We start from the raw sequence: 15,376 nt of genomic DNA, 5'->3' as shown, positions 1-15,376 counted from the left end.
CTCCATCTTATTTTACCCTTCTTTATCCATCCCTCTCCCTCTTACCTTTCACTCTATCCCTCTTCAGAAGTGTTTTACTTCTGGTGACCACTTCCCCCAATCTGCCCTTTCTTCTACAAGTGCTCCCCTTCTCTTATTCCTATTCCCTTTTTATTTTCATATAGGGAAAGTTAACGTCCATACCCAACCAAGCATATATAGTATTCCATCTTTGAGCCAATTCTGATAATAATAAGGTTCAAGTTTTGCCCTCTACCTCTCTATTTTCCTTGTCACCATAATAGCTTTTTCATGCCCCTTTTATGTGAAATTATTTACCCCAATTCTATCCCCTCTCCTGTCTTCTCCCCGTGCAATATTGTTTCTAATGCATTAATTTTGGTTTTTTTGGATATCATCCCATTATAGTCATTTCACACTTGCAGCCTCTGTCTATGTCCTTCTGATTGACCTTATAGTGATAAAGTTCTTAAGAATTACAAATATTAGGAGCAGCTAGGTGGAACAACGGATAGAGCACCAGCCCTGGATTCAGGAGGACCTGATTTCAAATCTAGTCTCAGACCAGATACTTGACACTTACTAGCTGTGTGACCTTAGGCAAGTCATTTAACCCCAATTACCTCACCATACACATACAAATGCAAATATCATCTTACCATGAAGGAATAGAAACAATTTAACCTTATGAATTTCTTATATCATATTTTTGTTCTTGTTTTGTTTTTAACATTTTAATGTTTCTCTTGAGTTTTTCATTGGAAGATCAAATTTTTCATTCAATTTTGGTATTTTAATTTGGAATACTTGAAAATCCTGTATAATTAAATATCCTTTTCCCTCCAAAAGATTTTATTCAGTTTTGCTGAGCTGGTGATTCATGATTGTCATATTAACTCCTTTCTCTTCTGTGATATCATATTCTAAGCCCTCCAGTTTTTTTAATATAGAAGCTGCTAAATTCTGTGTAATCTTGACTGTGATTCTACAATATTTGAATTATTTCTTTCTGGCTGCTTGCAGTATTTCCTTCCTAACCTGGGAGCTTTGGAATTTGGTTATGGAAACAAGGACTTTCTGCTGGGCAGCCATGGAGGCAGGGTCTTGCTCCTGGTCAGCAATGGGGGCAGGGCCCCACTGGTGGTCTGCCCTGAGCATGGGGCCTTGCTCTGCTGATGGTCTAGAGTGCTGGTTTGCCTCCAGGGATGCTGACTTTCAAAGTGGGTAGACTAACCCTTGTTGTTGGATTGCCCTAGGGCTCAGGAGTTTGCTGTAGGCCCCTGGTTTGTGACCTGAGTCCCTTCACACCCCTGTGAGACACCTGCTGTGCTGGTAAGTTGCTTCCCTGCTGTAAAATTGGTTCTAATGTGGTTTTGAAGGCTGTCTGGAGGGGAATTTGGGAGGGCTCCAGGGAGTTCTTCTCTTTACCATCTTGGCACAACAAGCTTTCTAAACTACATTATTAAAAGAGTACTTAGTGATCATCTATAAAGGAAGGTGATAATCATATAAATAGCATTTCTTTATAGAGAACAGATCTAAGATTAAATATTTTTCCTTTTTTTTGATAGTCGAGCTGATATAAGCAAGAGAAGAAGTAAAGCTATAGAGATCAAAATATTTGACAAAGTTTCTTATTCTATCCTTAGGGATAAATTGGAGAGTTTAAACTAGATTTAGTAATAACAGAGTTGCTTCAACAATTAGTCTGAAATAATAGTCATAAATAGTTCAATATAAATTTGGAAGGATATCTCAACTAGAATACTTATGGTCCTATACTGTTTAGCATTTTTATCAGTGACTTCAATAAAGCTATTCATGAGATAATTATCAAATTTCAGACAACACAAAGCTAGAGCAGATGGTTATCACATTGGATGACAGTCAGGATCCAAAGAAAACTATCATCAGCCTAGAACTTTGTTCCAAATCTAGTAGAGTACAATTTAATGGGAAAACAAAATATAACAAAAAAAGTGCATGAACCTACATTTGAATTTTAAAAATCAACTTCATAAGTATAAGATGTGGAAAAAATAGCTATTTATAAGTTTCGCTAAAAGGCTATTTTTACATTGTTTCCTCAATTGCAATAATTCATATAAAATATCTTCCCGTATCCCCAAATGATAAACTCTTTGTCACCATTAAGAATACTAGAGTGTGGAGTCAGCTAGGTAATGCAGTGGATGAAGCACCAGTCCTAGAGTTAAGAGGACTTGAGTTCAAATATGGCCTCAGACACTTCCTAGCTATAAGATCCTGGGTGATCCTATATGGTCACTAATCCCTTTCTCCCCACCAAAAAAAAATTTAAAAAAATATTAGTGTGCCCAGGTTTTAAGAGATGATAATTCTGCCATAGTCAGACTAATTCATATCATTCCCGCAGTACAATATTCAGTTCTAGATAAATACTCAATTTTAGGAAGAACAGTGATAAATGGGTAAGTATTCAGGGAATGGAGATCTAGATAATGAAGGTCCTCACCATGTCATATGTGAATTCAGTTGTGGTAATACAGAACTTTCACTTTGTTAAAGAGTATAAAATATAGAAAAATCTATTAGTTATCTTCAAGTATTTTGATAGCTATTATCATGTACAAAATCAATGAAAATGGTCCTGCTTGTTCCCCCTCCTCCCAGGACAAAACTAGAAATAACATTTTGGGTTTTGATATTAGGGAAAAACAACTCAGTAACAATTAGGATTATAAAGTGGAATAGACTGCCTCAGCAGGGCAGCTAGGTGGCACAGCAGATGGAGCTCCCAGATTGGAGCAGAAAGACTTATCTTCCTATGTTCAAATCTGGTCTCTGAATGTTAATAGCTATGTTACCCTGGACCATTCACTTAACCCTGTTTGCCTCAGGTTCTTCATCTGTAAAATGAACTGGAGAATAGACTGCCTTAATAGGGATTGGACACCTCATCACTATAGGTTTTAAAGGAAAGTCTACATGACCATTTTAGGAATATGTTATAGTAGGGATGCTAATTAAGAAATGCAGGTTTTTTTAAAAGCTATTGAGGGGAACTGAATCTTGTTATGAATCTTGGACTCTGTGACCATGTGTGAGTCATGTAGCCTACATGAAACTTGTATTCTTCATCTACAAAATGGGTTTTGGCTCAGGTATGAATACATGGCTTGGAGGTTCCTTCCTGACCTGAAATTGAGTGAATGTGAATGGGTTAGACAAACTAATCTCTACATTTCCCCTAGTTCCAAATCCTATGATGTCCTGACCTAAGTCAAAAATCACAACTTTGAAACTCAGCAACTGTGTGATACTAAGGAATTTACTTATCCTCTCCAAGCCTATTTCCTCATATGCATCAAAGGGTTAATAAGCCTTGACTCACAAGGTGGTTGGAAAGAAAGAGCTTTCTAAATATTTAGAAATGTAAGTAGATATTATTGCCTGTTTTCTTTATTCCTCTTTGTGAGAAAAGCAATACTGTATGCTGTCTTCAGTGAATACTGTGGCCTTTGAGTCAGAAAGATCTACATGTGAATCCTGCCCCTGATACTAAATAGTCAAATGACTTTAGACAATCTCTTACCTTCTCCCTTAAGGACTATTAGATGGTTAGAACATTGAATGTGCTTACTGTTCTGATTTTTACTTTTGTCCTTGGTACTTAATACTATGCAAAACACAAAGTAAGAGCTTAATAAACCTTGTTGGCTCAACTTTCTGGGCCTTATTTTTCTCTGTAAGATGAGAATTCTCTTTTCATTGTCAATGAGTCCATTTGTTCCAGTCATTTGATGAGACTACCTCTAATATCTCTTCAAACTCTAAATTTATGATCCTATGATCCATTTTTATCTTTATATCCCTATAATGTCACACAGGGCCTGGTTGTCTTTCTGTAATTTCATTTATGTCTGACTGTTTCATGACACTATTTGGGTTTTTCTGGCAAAGACACTGGAGTGGTTTAATATTTCCTTCTTTAGGTTATTTCATAGAAAAGGAAATTAAGGCAAACAGAGTAAAGTGATTTGCCCAGGGTCACAAAACTAGTAAGTATTCTAGGCTAGATTAGAACTCAGGAACTGGGCCTGACTCCAGGCCCAGTACCCTATACACTATGCCTCCTAGCTACTCCAGTGCCTGGCACATAGGAAATATTTCATAAATGTTTACTGATTGGTAGAATGACAATATCTCTTGATTTGAGTGATTCAAAAAAGGAAGTTTAAGAGATAGTAGAAAAAGGAAAAGGGGGAAATGTGATGAAGCCAGGCATTTCTGATATATTTTGACATTTGATATTTCTGACAAGAAATAAAGGGAATATTTGCTACTACAGTACCAATTATTGCTCTAGAAAGATTTTTCTGGTCCATAACTTCTTCATAACATTCTTCACCTCTGCATTTCTCAGTGTGTAAATCAAGGGGTTCAACATGGGGGTGACAATGGTATAAAACACTGCCACCATCTTATCTTCTGAAAAAGTTGTGTCAGGTCACATATACATGAATGTGCAGGGTCCAAAAAATATAATGACCACAGCTATGTGGGAACCACATGTGGAGAGCACTTTGCGCCTGCCTTCAGCTGACTGCTTCCTCAGGGACACCAGGATGACTGTATAGGAGATTAGCAAGATAACAAAGCTCCCTAGAGCAATGGTTCCACTGTTGGCTGTCACCACAGCCCCTACAACATAGGTGTCAGCACAGGCAAGTTTCAGTATAGGGTGCACATCACAAAAATGGTGATCAATTTCATTGGGGCCACAGAAAGGCTACTGGACTACCAGTGCCACTTGGATGATGGAATGGATAAAACCACCCACCCATGTCCCCAGCAGCATCTTGTTGCACCTAGCCCCGTCCATGATGGTCATGTAGTGTAAAGGCCTACAGATGGCTACATATCTGTCATAAGCCACCACTGTGAGGATAAAGATCTCTGTGCAACCAAGGAAGTGGACTCCAAACAGTTGCATCATGCAACCTGCATAGCTGATGCTTTTCTGCAATGCCAACAATTTGGCAATCATCTTGGGGGTTGTGGCAGAGGAGTAGCCAATGTCTACAAAAGATAAGTAATTTAGGAAGAAATACATGGGTAAATTGAAAAGGTTGCCAGTGCAGACTGTTGTTATTATGAGGAGGTTACCCAGAAGAATAATTGTATAGAAGAAGGTGAACACCACAAAACATATCTTCTCTACTTCTGGATTCTGTGAAAGCCCTCAGAACACAAATTCAGCCACATTGTTTATGTTCTCCATGGATTTTCCTTGTGTAGCCACATAGTCCAGGAAAAAAAAAAATCAGTCCATCTGACATGATGCAGAAAAAAAATCGATAGCGTAAATTAAAATAATGATGACTATTCCTATTTCATTGGTGCTTTTTTATTCTATTGAAACTTTATGAGATAAGCTATGCAAATTGTATATCTCTAATCTATAAATGAGGAAAGGACTCAATCACAAAACCACTTAAAGTATGAGTCTAAATTTAAACCAAGTTCTTATTACCTCTTGAGCTCCACTCTATAGTTTCTTCCATGACAACATATGTAACTCAAAGAGAAACCCAGCATGGAATTATTTCCTCTCTAGCTTGACAACACTTGAGAGAGGGGGAAGACTAGAAGAGGAAATTGGATAAAAATTGGGCATGAGATGCTGTAGCTATATCTACATATCAAGATACGTCTACAGATATAGATATATATCAAAGTGAATATGGCCTTGAGCAGTGATTGTAGCCCCAAGTTCACAGACTGATACATAATGTTTTTCCTTTCTTTAGGTAATGGGTAAAATGAAATTCAGTTTAGTTCAGTTAAGTAAACTGTTATGTGCCAGACATTATTACTAAAAATTAAAAAAAAGAATACATATGTTTTATGTGTTTGGTTATTAATGGAGAGACATAAGGAAAGGTGAGCAAATACCAAAAGTACACAAAATAAATAATAAATTAATGTTGTAGGTGAAGTGTCATAGATAATTAGAAGTTCAAGAAAGACACAATGTAAGAGGCAACACTTGGACCAATCATTGAAAATGTGGTTAAAGATTTGAAGATAGAAAAGCATAGAAAGATAATATACCTGATAAAGGCACAAACACACAAGATATGCGATGTCATTTGTAGAAAACATCCAAAAAGACAAATTGGCTGAAAAGTACAGTGAGTGACTGTGAAAGCAATCTGGAATGATAGTTCAAAGTCAGGTTATTGCCACTTTTAATTGACAAATGGAAGAGTTTATATTTCTTCTTGAGGTAATCTGGATGTATATAATCTTCTTGAACTACAAAATGGTATGGCCAGGTCTATGCCTTAGCAATATCCTTTTTGCAGCTGAATAGAGAACAGATGGGAAAAAGAATAGAAAAATGCTGTAGTAGAAATTTGGAAGCTCTTTATAGCCATCTAGGTCCCAAGTAAGAGATGATTTGGGCCTGAACTCCTGATAATTGTTCCACTGAGGAGAAGGGGACAGATGTTAGATGTGTTGTGGAGGTAAAATCAACAAGGTTTTACAAATGATAGAATTTAGGGATGAAGGAGTATGAAAAGATGAAGTCAATTCTCATGTTGGGAAGCTGAGAAACAGAAAGAATGGAAGTGCCATGGACAAAAAAAAAGATATTTAGGATGTTATGTTGGTCAAGTAGGAAAGATAATGAACTTTCTTGTCAATATATTGATTGTGAGATTGCTAGGAAATGACCAGGTGAATTTATGTAGGTGATATGGGCTGGGAGTTCGTGTAAGAGATACAAAGCTTTGATATCTAGATTTGGAAGTTGTCTACATAAAGATGATCATTGAACTCAATGGATCTAGTGAATTTGCTCTGAGGGAGAGTGTGGAGAAATGAAGGTCCAAGACAAAGTGTTGAACTACAACGACACAGAGCAAGTCAGACAGGAGAGAGGAAAATCAAGAGGAGGTAGTGTTACAAAAGCAGAGGGAAGAGAAAATACCCTAAAGCAAGGGCCATCGATCAACCATACCAATGGTTGAAGAAGAATGAATGATAAAAAGGCATTGAATATACCAACTCAGAGATGAATTGCTACCGTGGAGAGAACAAACCAGCTTACAGGGATGGAGGAAGTGAATGGGAGCCAAGGAATTGGAGATAATGAGTACAGCAAACTGTTTCTGAGACTTTGCAAGGAAAAGAAGACTGACTGATATTAGCTCTAAAAGTAGGCAAGATTGAGTGAGTATGTGGTTTTGCTTTGCTTTTATAAAAGGTGGGGGATAGATGGGATAGTCTGTAGGCAAAGGATAAGAGCAAACGTTTTGTTAAATATCATAGTCTCAGTATGTCTGTACTTAAGGATTTCATTAAAATTGTACAGTTCTCATCCCACAGGAGAAAAGCAAAAATTGGTTCAGTACACTCAACACACACACAGTCACATACACACACACACACACACACACACACACACACACACACACACACACAAAGGCACATGAATGCTCAATCGCAGAGGTTGAGGGACCTGGGAGACAATCCATTCTAATCTATACCTGCCTATACTATACCCACACATAAATACATACATACATGGACACAACTCACACACACACACACACACAACATGTATACACACCATACAGACACAAATAATCCTCTCAGAGATGAAGGGATCTGTGAGACCATTTGTTCCATTCCCTAACCTATACCACACACATATACAAACACATACCTACACCAATATATACATTCACATACACACCATACAGTCTCCACACACGTACACACCACACAGACACAAATGCTCACATCAGAGATAAAGTCATCTGGGAGACCATTCATTCTCATCTTTACCTGTATGACATACACACACATAGACATACACTTGAAAATGTAGCCAAACATCTTTGAGCATGCATTTAACGACAGCAACAACAAAGCCCCATTAAACCACAGAACAATTACATAGCACATCAAAAATCATTATGATAGATTCCCCGTCACTGGAGGTAGCATAAATACTATTATCTTGATTTTACAGATGCAGAACCTGGGAGTCAGAGAGTTGAAATTATTTTCTTACAGCTACACAACCAGTAAGTGTCATATCTGGAAATCAACATGTGTCTGCTGATTTCAATTCAAGAATTTTTCCATTATTATTTGTTTTCCTTGTACTGAAGAGTTTATTTAGAATTTGTCATCATGAAAAGTACCTTGGATGGGTCAAGTGGATTAAAGGGGATTAGAGGGTACAATAGCCTTAGCATATAGGCAGTGGGACACATTTGATCTGGAGCTAGGAGAAAAAGAAGGCTTGCTCATTATTCTTCTCTTCAAGGGGATGCTTCAGGGGACTTTGGGTCTCTTGCTCTCCCCAGTGACATTTGACCTTGTTTCTTGCTGCCTAGGTAACTTCTTCCTGGCTGAGCTCATCTGAGGCTATCTGAGGCAGCATTTCTATTCCATTCCCTTTAAGGAATAGTGAAGAAAGTTCTTAATTGTTCTCCCCACTGCCCAACAGATCTCCAGTCTTTTTTTTATAACTTCTGGTCAATCACAAACCCTAACCTCAGTTATGTTGCCTGCTGAATTGTCAGACCTCAATTTGTATAATATATAGGCAGATGGAAACAGACATTAAAATGTTCTAAATTCAATCTGTTTGTCCTGCTGTTATAATCTCAGAAATTTCCTCCCTTTCCTCCAAAAGATGATTTAAGATGTTGTAAATGCATACATAATCATGCATTAAAGTTTGTTTTGAATAAAATATTAATATTCATATAAAATGAAGCAAATGTAGTAAAATAAGCATTTCATATTTTATCCATCTTTTATCTATATGTTTATATCTATCTATCTGTCTGTCTATATTATCTATCTGTCAGAAAGTAAGATGATTACAGACTTGTATGGACTGATGATGAGTGAAGTGAGGAGCACCAGGAGAACATTGTCCACAGTAACAGCCATGCTGTGCGATGACTGACTTTGATAGACTTAGCACTTCTCAGCACTGCAAGGATCTAAGACATCTCCAAAAGTCTCCTGATGGAAAATGCTATTTATATCCAAAGAAAGAACCATGGAGTTTGAATGTTGATCAAAACATAGTATTTCCTATTTTTCCTTCTGTTTAGTTTTGTTTCCTCTTTCTGGTGGTTCCTCATATTGGTTCTAATTCTTCATTACAACATGACTAATGTGAAAATATGTTTAAAACTCAAAAGTTTATGGAAGTGTTTGTTGATAATTCAAAATGAATTAATAAAAAAGGCATTTAGCACAAAAAAATAAGATGAGTACAAGTAAAACATTGGAAATGAAGAAAGCATGTCCTACTGGAGGACCATCTGGTGCTTTTTAGGGGAAGGGATATTGAAGTCAAAGGTAAAAATATCAAACGGAGTTGCTTGAAACCAAATATTGAGGAATCCTCCCTTTTACTTATTTCGTCTGATGAGAGATCACTCCAATAGGTGGTAAACCTTAAAGTGTACAAAATTACTTGTCTGTTATACTTTGGATAAAGGGTCATAGTTTTAAACTTCTTTTTGTCTTTTCAATACTATAGGAGGAGGAGGAGTGAACATAATAATGGCCAGTTTTATAGTGCTATAAGGTTTATACACAACTTTGCATATTTTAAGTCATTTGATCCTCACTGCAAACATTGGAGGTTGGTGGTGTTAGGTTAGGTGAACTCCCTGGACAAATAGAGCTCAGGACATTTTGTGCATGTATAGCCTTAGAGAATAATAAAAAGAAATTAGATTAGATGTCTTTCCCACAATCACATAGTTACTATGTGTTGCCTAAAATTGAAGCTTTCTCTCTGTCCAGCATGCCACATTACCTTTTTAGAAATTTTCAATGTATAGTATGAGGCTACATAGAAATTGAAATTCTATAATCTTATCCCATTGTCTTTTATTAGAAGTTTAAAGATTTGTTCTTATGAATTTATGACAAATAAGATAAATACTGAATCAATACTATAATATAAAATGAACCATAAATGGATTACAAATTAACATCTGTCTACATATCTATCTATCAATTTATCTATCTATCTATCTATCTATCTATCTATCTATCATCTATCTATATATCTATATATCTATCTCTACTATTTTAATGAAAATGTTCATTGGAATCTAATTTCCTTACATAATTTCATCAGGGTAGAGATAACGTGGGATTTTCCTGGATACCCGAATGTGGCAAATTACCCTGTGTGGATATGATGGTTAAATAGTTTGTTTGTTTGTTTGTTTTTGTATTTCCAACTTCTTTGAACTATGAATTGATTTAGAGCATTAGAGACAACCTACAACACATACAGGTTTCAGGAGTAGCCCAATCAATTGGAGAATCAATTTATCATGGTTATTTGGCTTTTTTGTCTTAATTTTGTGGGTACATACCTCAAAGTCCTCAAAGACAGGTGCTAACTCTTTTTTTATCCTCTACTGTGCTTTGTATAGAATGCTAGATGTATGCAACATTCACTACATATTTATTGATTGAATGAAGAGGTGACATACCATTTAGATTGTGGCCTTCATGGCCAATCCATTCATTATCAATAAGTCTGAAAGTATCCATACTAATCTAGCTGTACTCTTATCTTGATTTCAGGGAAAGTACTAAGTAGAGAAGTCTATAATTTCATTAGCTTCATTTTTTAGTTCATCAAATCTGAAACCACTATCTTGAGATATTTGACTTTTAGGTCAACTTATTTGAGATCTAATGGGTACAGATATGAACACTTGCCAAATATGTGACTTAACAGGAAAAATAAATGGACTTAATGTCTCCATAAAATGATGGTCCTAGAAGGAAGATGAATAGGATCCAAAAGCAGAAACAAACATTGTGATTTTGAATGAATGACCAATAATGGTCAACTGCAATATTTCTATAGACCTGGAGACATGAGCTGTTGCTTAATTTCAATAGTACAGTAAGTTTCTATGAACACAATTACAAAACACTTTTCACGCAAATAAAATCAGATCTAAATAACAGGAAAAAATCAGTTACTCATGGGTAGGCTGAGCTAATATAATAAAAATGACGATTCTACCTAAGCTAATTTACTTATTTAGTGCCATACCAATCAAACTACCAAAAAAATTTAATAGAATTAGAAAAAATAATAACAAGATTCATTTGGAAGAACAAAAGGTCCAGAATATCAAGAGAACTCATGAAAAGAAATGCAGGGGAAGGTGGCCTAGCCATTCCAGATCTTAAATTGTATTATAAAGAAGCAATCCATCAAAACTGCTTGGTATTGGCTAAGAAATAGAGTGGTGGATCAGTGGAATAGGTTAAGTATGCAAGATACAGTAGTCAATGACTATAGTAATCTTTTATTTGATAAACCCAAAGACCCCAGCTTCTGGGATAAGAGCCCACTCTTTGAAAAAAACTCCTGGGAAAAATGGAAAAGAGTATGGCAGAAACTAGGCATAGACTAAAATCTCACACCATATACCAAAATAAAGTCAAAATGGGTCCATAATTTAGATATAAAGGCTGATACTACAAGCAAACTGAGAGAGCAAGGTATAGTTGACCTGTCATATCTATGGAGAACAGAAGAATTCGTGACCAAACAGGAGATAGAGAACATTACAAAAAGCAAAATAGATAATTTTGATTACATTAAATTGAAAAGTTTTTGCACAAACAAAGCCAATGCAACTAAGATTAGAAGGAAGGTAGAAAGTTGGGAAAGAATTTTTACAACCAGTCTCTCTGATAAGGGCCTCATTTCTAAAATATATAGAGAATTAAGTCAAATTTATAAGAATACAAGCTATTCCATAATTGATAAATGGTCAAAGGATATGAACAGACAGTTCTCAGATGAAGAAATTAAAGCCATCTATAGTCAAATGAAAAAATGCTCTCAATCACTATTGATTAGAGAAATGCAAATCAAAACAACTCTGAGGTACCACATTACACCCATCAGGATAGCCTACCTGACAAAACAGGAAAATGATAAATGTTGGAGAAGATGTGGGAAAATTGGAACATTAATGCATTTTTGGTGGAGTTGTGAAATGATCCAACCATTTTGGAGAGCAATTTGGAACTATGCCCAAAGGGCTATAAATATGTGCGTACCCTTTGACCCAGCAAGAGTACTTCTAGGGCTATATCCCAAAGAGATCACACAAATGGGAAAATGACCTACATGTACAAAATATTAATAGCAGCTCTTTTTGTGGTGGCAAAGAATTAGAATTTGAGAGGATGCCCATCAATTGGGGAATGGATGAGCAAGTTGTGGTATATGAATGTGATGGAATACTATTGTGCTATAAGAAATGATGAACAGACTGACTTCAGGAAAACCTGGAAAGACTTGTATGGTCTGATGCTGAGTTAAGTGAGCAGAACCAAGAGAACGTTGTACACAATAACAGCCATGTTGGGTAATGAGTAATATTGATAAACTTAACCCTTCCTGGCAATATAAGGTTCTAAGACATCTCTAGAGGCCTTGTGATGGAAAATGCTATCCACACCCAAAGAAAGAACTATGGAAGCCGAATTGTTATTTTTTTTGTCTTCTGTTGAGTTTTGTTTCCTCTTTCTGATGGTTCCTCCTATTGGTTTTAATTTCTACTTACAACATCACTAATGTGAAAATATGTTTAATATGAATGTAAATGTATAGCCTATATCAGATTGAGTGCCATCTTGGGGAGGGTGGTGGGAAGGGGGAGAAAAATTTTAAACTCAAAAGCATATGGAAGTGATTATTGATAAATCAAAATAAATTAATTAAAAATAGTACAGCAAGTTATTGACATGAAAATATTGTTTAATAAATTGAACATTAAACTGAAACTAAAATTTCAATTGCATAAGTGAAAATCTTCTAAAGTCAATGATACAAAAATCCATTTTGGTGCAATAAACATGGCTTCTTCTTTGAAAGTGTGCCACTATTTCCTCATTTTTCTTTGGAGACAAGTCCTACTTTCTTTGTTTTCTAATTGATAAAATGAGAAGGAACCTTATAGATCAAGTAGGTTAAACCCTTAATTTTACAAATGAGAAAGGTGAAGCTCACAATAACTAAGATATTTGGTGATGACCATAATAACCTTTAGGTATGGGATTCTAACTCGGACCTTAAATCTGAACTCAATACTCAACTTATAATATAATGTTTTCTTTCAATAAATAACAAAGCAATAAAATTCCAAATACTCTGGTTTATTTTAGGGTGTCAGACCTCCCAGTAGATCTTTTGGCAGAAAAAAAAAATCATATCATTGGGAAATATATTTTCTTTTTCCAAATTATCCATTTCTATCTGAAGGACTTATGATGAAAGACGATATCCATTTCCAGAGAAAGATGATGAAGTCTAAATTCAGATCGATGTATAGTATTTTGTTTTTTTTAACTTTTTTTTGTCTGTGTATGGCTATTGTGGAAATAGATTTTGCATGACTTCACGTGCATATATTCTATATCAAATTGCTTGCCTTCTCAAGAAGGGGAGGGAAAGAGGAAGAAAGAGAATCTGAAATGCAAAATTAAAAATAAAATAAATATAAAAAAGTATTTTACATGTAATTGAGGAAAAATAAAATAAGAGAAACAGTATCTATTTCTTTTCCAAAATCATTTCATCTAAGAGATGGAAAGGACTTCAAAGTTAATTAATTCCAACCCATACTTGTTTCTAGCCTCCTTCTACCACATAAGAATTTTCCCATGTAGTCCTTCTCACCTTGAGCACCTCACCAGAGATCTTCAGGGGCTGATGTATCCTAAGTCCCTCTGTTTCTTCCTGAGAAAACAGGCCATGAACTTGCAAAAATGAGGAGAATCTTTGGCTTAGGAAATGTTCTATAACCAGTATCTTTACTTTCTAAAAAATAGCAAAGCCCATTTTTTTTCTTACTGACTTATTAGAAGCCAAGGTGAATTATAAATGTCTTTTGAAATCATATCTCTCACCAAATCTGGAGAGATTCCTTTCTAGTCTTATCAGCAGGTTCCTTTAAAATAGATGAGGTAAAAGATGAGGCACCTGAGATAGGTCCCTCTCCAAGGAAATACTTCCCTAGAAAATAGAGCTTTATGATGGCTCAAGAGGGTAGTGAATTTTGCTTTACTTGGCATCTTCTAAGAAAAATCCAAATAGACTCCTCTCAGGCATTCTGTATGGGGCATTGGTTTTTAAATTGTTGCATATGAACTGTAGGCATCCCTGAAACACTTTCAGTGAGCCACAAGGTAACAAATATTTTTACATTTAAAATGCATCTTTCTTTTTCAACTGCATATTGTCTGAGGCTTCATTTTCTTCATGTACTTCAACCAAAGCAACATATCACTATGGGATGAAACAAAAAGCAGATAGAACCCAGACTTTCCTACTCATCCAGCCATTAAAGAGATTTGAAAAAAAAAAATAAAACAACACCATTACTCACAGCTTTGTTTTCTTTTTTGGAAAATACACTTAGCATTAAATATACTTGTATTAATATGAAATGAATCCATTATTTTATACATAAATGAATTAAAATTATTTTAAAATTTATTTATATTATTCAATATTGTAATGACATACATATTGATACTGAAATATTGACATGAAAATATTGTTTAATAAATTGAAAATTGAACTGAAACTAAAATTTCAGTTGTATAAGTGAAGCTCTTCTAAAGTCAATGATATAAAAACCTATCCTGGTATATAAACATGGCTTCTTCTTTGAAAGCGTGCCACTATTTCCTCATTATTTTTTCTAAACAGATCTCATTTTCTTGAATAATATCTCATTTTACCTTCATATAAATCCTAATGATTAGTTGCTATTATTCTCTTTTTTATATAGATGTAGCAATTGAGGCAGGCAGAGGTCAAGTTATTTACTCAAGTCACACAAGTAGTGTCTGAGTCAGCATTGGAACTTAGGTCTTTTTGACTCCAGGGATAGTCCTATATCTATGAGTCACTTACCAGAATACTGTGCTGACAATTCACACATAAAACATGACTGATACATATATACATACATCGACATAGGTACAGTAACATATACCAATCACATATACTTGACTAAATCCTCAAAATTAAATTATTGTAATTATATTTAACAATAATAAAAACAATTATTTTATCATTAATTTTTATTTTTGTCATAAACATATTTGTGAACTCCCTCTCTTCTTCTCCCTCCCTCTCTCCCCTAAGAGACAGAGTTCCTATGCAGAGAAGAAGTATATTTCAATGGAAAGAATTCAAGATTTTAAACCAGAATACTTAAGTTCAAATCCAAGTTCTGATACCTATGAGACTTTGAACAAATCATTTTGCCTCTCCAGGTCTCAATTTCTT

The 15,376-nt window shown here is 35.3% G+C and overlaps 1 pseudogene; it reads right to left on the bottom strand.

Moving 5' to 3' along the window:
- Positions 1 to 4,336: 4,336 nt before the first annotated feature.
- Positions 4,337 to 5,263, bottom strand: LOC114040964 (annotated as a pseudogene).
- Between the last annotated feature and the right edge of the window lie 10,113 nt (positions 5,264 to 15,376).

This window comes from Vombatus ursinus, unplaced genomic scaffold (assembly GCF_900497805.2).
Source record: "Vombatus ursinus unplaced genomic scaffold, bare-nosed wombat genome assembly UNPS02014163.1, whole genome shotgun sequence".
Classification (NCBI taxonomy): Eukaryota; Metazoa; Chordata; class Mammalia; order Diprotodontia; family Vombatidae; genus Vombatus; species Vombatus ursinus.
Note: the sequence above shows the minus strand (reverse complement) of the source record. Positions and strands in the feature narration are given on the sequence as shown.